Genomic DNA, 4904 nt, shown 5'->3' with positions numbered 1-4904 from the left:
TGGCTTTTTATTGGCTTTTTATTGTAGCAAGACTCTGGAATCAACTTAATGTAACAGCTGTTTTCCTAGCACACAAACTAACATTCAGGTGGTGGTTTCTTTTGAATAAAGAACTACGATTCCATAGCACTGAAAAGTAGAGGCTATATTGACTGCTTAGCGTTCCTCTCCTCTAGATTTTCTCTTGGATTTAGGTGTGCGTAGGGGTAGCAATAAGCCTTTGCAATTACCATTGCAGTGCAAAAAGTGTTTTACAATACAGAAGGACTGATCTACTGGGATAGATGTTCCAACAGTTTGCAGAAAATAGTATTAATTTCTTGGAAACTATTAACTATGTCTCCCTGTAAAATACATGCTTTATCAGAGTTCATGTATAGAAGTAGCATTCATCTATTAAAATCTGTTTCGTTTTTCTTTTCTTTGTTTATGTAGACATGGAAAAAAATTGGGGCATATGATTTGTATAGTACTTTTTATTTTTTTTAAGATTCTGCTCTTCACATTTAGAAAAAATATTTTTGCTTGAGTCTAAGTGGAAGAAATTTCAAGGTGCAGTTGCTAGTGTAATAATCCTGTTCATAAGTATAAAAATACATCATGAGAAGTGATTTGTCATTTTTCATTTTATTAAATTTTAGCTCAGAAATTAGCTTTGCTGCTTAATAGACAATGGACAAAAAAGGAATTCACTTTTAATTGTTCCTTTATGCTGAAACCTGGAGGTGTTAATACTGATTTTCTTTTGTAGAGATGGCATAGAGTCACATTCAGACTTTCTTAAACAGGGTATTTGTAACAGTGATGTTGTAAACCACTAAAACAAGATCAGTAATAAACTTTTGCAGGAAGCAGTTATTAAAGGAAAGGATCTTGCTTGTAAGAGCATTTACTATTTAAAACCGATTATGATAGTGTATACATAACATTAAGAAGGTCGATTGGTTGATGAGTTAACATAGAGAGTATTTGCTTTTATTCAAAAGAAAGTTTCTCTCCAAAGTCTGAAACGTGTGGGACTCCGAGGGAGTTAAAAAATGCACATGGGAAGTGTTTACCAAAAATATATATGAAGCTTTAAAAGATTTCATAGAATGCTGTCTCCTCTAGAAGTTTGGTTTGTTGATCTTAATGATCTGAAATAAACAGTTTCTTTAAAAAAGCAAGCAGCCAGAGAGTAGCTCTAATGCTGGAGTTTAGTACACAGAAATCTGGGCAGAAAGTTATGTTTGGTAGCAGCTTTGTAATAAGCAGTATTTGTTGTCAGCATTTCTATTAACAAATCAGTCATTCCTAACAGTATTACACACCCTTCTGTGTTGGCTGTCAAAAGTCTTCAAGTGGTGCTTTGTATTTTTGTAACTGAAAATGCTTCTTTGCGCTGTGACCTTGTTTTATAAAGAGATGGACTGAACCAGAGCAGTTACTGATTAATGTTTCTGGTTGGTAAGAAATTTTATGTGGGAAATTTTACCTTAAATATTGATTTAAAGTAGAATGTATTATTTTACTCACTTTGTTTTGTCTAAATGTACCTGATGCCATTGAGCAACCTATCGAGCAGATAGTGGATACGGTAGTTAACATGAGCCTTTCCTCCCCAGTGTTGTAGCTGTAGTGATTAAAAGAATGTACATTTTGTGAGATGGGACTAATTTGTAGGTTTGATGAGACTTCAGGTGACCTTGTATTCAGAGAGAATCTCTCAAGTTTTTGGGAGTCTGGCTTGTTTTTGGGGGGTTTTGTTTTTTTGGGTTTTGTTTGGGGTTTTTTTGAGGGTTTGGGATTTTTTTTTGCTTTGCTGATTAATCAAGCAAGTGATAATATAGCTTTCTTTTTTTCTATTTTTTTGTTTGCCTTTTTTTTTTTTTGGTGTTTTTTTGGTTTTGTTTTTTTTTTTTTTTGTATGATAGCTCAACAGAACCTGACAGCCCAGCTACCAGCCAGACAAAAAGAGATTGAAATAAACAGACAGCAGCGTTACTTCCGCATCCCCTTCATCCGTCCCGCGGACCAATACAAAGATCCCCAGAACAAGAAGAAGGGTTGGTGGTATGCACATTTTGATGGACCGTGGATTGCTCGACAAATGGAACTTCATCCTGACAAGGCACCCATTCTCCTTGTAGCGGGTTGGTATTGAAAGCAAAATTCAAATGTTGAAAAGGTTAAGAGTTGATAACTTACTTCAGAAGCAGCAGCTGTGATACCCATTTCCCAAGTTTTATCCTCTTTTTTTTTCATCAGCAGTTCTTGTGTCTGGGCAGAATTTGAGGATTTGGGACTGCTGTTGATGGTGGCCAGATGTTACGGAATATGATTTGGAAATGTAACTGGTCACGTGTTTTACTGGGACATGTACTTTAATCTGGGAAATGATAGACAGAGTGGGAATCCAAATGTAAATGTTTTTATTATTAAGTATCCTCAGATTATTCACCAAACTGGAGACAGTGCGAAGATAAAACATCACAATGTATCCGGGAAAGTTCTATTCCTCTTTCGACAGGTTTTTAGTTAGCTTTGAAAAATTGCAGAGTTTGTGTCAAAACAGTTTGCGCGTACGATGTATTGTCTTTCCATAGTATGGTGCTAATAGCAAACTGATGCTTTTACCATATCGATGCTGCCTAGTATGGGAGGATAGCCTTTTGAACTTAAACATTTAAAATAAAAGCTAAATGTGGCAATGGATAGGTGGAGGTTTATCTGGTGATGAAATGTATCCTTCTTTTCTGGAGGATAGTGAAAGGGGCAGAAGACACTGGAGAAATGCTGCTTACAGTTTTGTGGTTTGAGTTTTTGTATTTAACGTGGGGACTGAGGAAAAGGCCGTGATCAATTTGTTCAGCTTCAGAGTGGCGCTTTACTAAAAACCAAAGTTCCTTTGTTTTCTGCTAATTATTTTTACTAGAATACATTATACCAACTGTTGCCTGTTGAATGCCAAAGCCCACAGCTAAAAGTAGCATTGCTGTCACAAATACCACATTCAATGCATCACCTATTAAAAATAAGATTAAAACATAGCTACGCTCGTCATTTCATTGGATTCCCTGTGTCAGTCGCATTTGGTAAAAACTGTTTAGCACGGGAGGCTGACAGACTAAGGATACTGGCTACTTGATCAAAAGTCTCGAGTTCTTAGTGGCTTTGCTACATTTAAACAAATGAAATAATAACAACAGTTCACTGTAAAACTCTGTGAAACTGAAAGTATGTGTAAAACAAATGTGGTCGTCATCCTGTAGTGGACTTCAGGAGAATATATCAAGATGCTGATCTTTTTGGCTTCTTTCTTTGTTCCTTTTTGCTTGCTTTTTAAGCACAGTTTTGTCAGTTGCAGTGTCCGATACTACTTTTCTCCTGTGTGTGTAGAAAAAACACAAAAAAACCCAAAAACCCCCCCAAAAACCAAGAAAAACCCACCCCCCCAAAACCCCAAAAAAACCAACAAAAACCCAACAAACCAAAACAAAGAACAAAACTGATCAGACAAACAAAAAACCACCCCACACCAAAAAAAAAAAAACAACCCAAAACCTGTGTCTGAGGACTGATTTTACCATCTCTAAAGTTTATTACCAAACCAGACCCAACAAACCAAAACAAAGAACAAAACTGATCAGACAAACAAAAAACCACCCCACACCAAAAAAAAAAAAACAATCCAAAACCTGTGTCTGAGGACTGATTTTACCATAATCTCTAAAGTTTATTAACAAACCAGAACTTGAGAGAGGAAATGTAATTAACAAAGATCTAATCGTTGTTAATGGGACCTTTGCATGATCTAAGAACTTCATAAAGATTTTTCTTTTTCCCGTTACCATTTCAGGTAAGGATGATATGGATATGTGTGAGCTTAATCTTGAAGAGACTGGCTTAACTCGAAAGCGAGGTGCTGAAATTCTGCCGAGACAGTTTGAAGAAATTTGGGAGCGCTGTGGAGGTATCCAGTATCTTCAGAATGCGATTGAAAGCAGACAAGCTCGCCCTACCTACGCTACAGCTATGCTGCAGAACCTGCTGAAATAAATGGTCATTTTGCACAGTAGCGTTCGAGATGAGAACCCTGGCCCACGATACAAAGGGAAGAGTTCCTCTGTGCAACAGAGGATGTAAACGTTCTATAATCATATTAGAGATGTTTAATATAAAGTGAACAGATTTTATTAATCATGTGGTTTGTTAATTTGTACTTTATGATGTTTAATTGGTGTAGTGAACTTCAGTAGGTATGAGGACCTTGAAGAAACTTCAGTCAGTGTAGTTTGTTGCATTTTGTTTATATGTTGCATTTTCTTTAACAGTTTCTGTTATCACCCTTAACACTTTTGAGCAATCTGTCTGTACTTGCGTACGTATTACAAAGAACTGCATTGCAACCACCTTTTGTAAAATCCCCTCTTTCGAACACTGAATAGTTGGCTTCAAGTGGGGGCCTAGTAAAGAGGATATGCTGTTTCCAATAACTGGAATTGTGAGGCCTTAGCTTTGACTTCTGTTCCGGAGAGGTTGAAGTATACTTTTTTATAATCTGAGACATTTTATGTCCTGATTTGAAAACTGGTTAGTGTCTGTATTTACTGACTTTTTCAGAAACTGGTGGGAAATCCTCCTAAACTTGAGACCTGTAAATTCCTATTTAATGCATTCTCTGTCTTGGTTTTAAAGAAATGGTTTTCTGTACATTCCGAGAAGAGCATTCGTACATGTCAATATTGTGTAATACTGGAGATACTCGAAGAATGTACTGCTAATTAGGGCCTATACCACTTATCTTAGTTTCTTTTTCTTTTTTTCTCTTTAAGTACAAATTTCCTTTAGACTTTTATTTTTGTGACCAAATTTCCATTAGGAATTCTTGGACAGTTTGTTTATCCAGGTAGTGTAATTTTCAG

This window comes from Cariama cristata, unplaced genomic scaffold, assembly GCF_000690535.1.
Source record: "Cariama cristata isolate BGI_N322 unplaced genomic scaffold, ASM69053v1 scaffold9219, whole genome shotgun sequence".
NCBI classification, from domain to species: domain Eukaryota; kingdom Metazoa; phylum Chordata; class Aves; order Cariamiformes; family Cariamidae; genus Cariama; species Cariama cristata.
The sequence above is the reverse complement of the archived record's forward strand: the minus strand, read 5'-3'. Positions refer to the sequence as shown.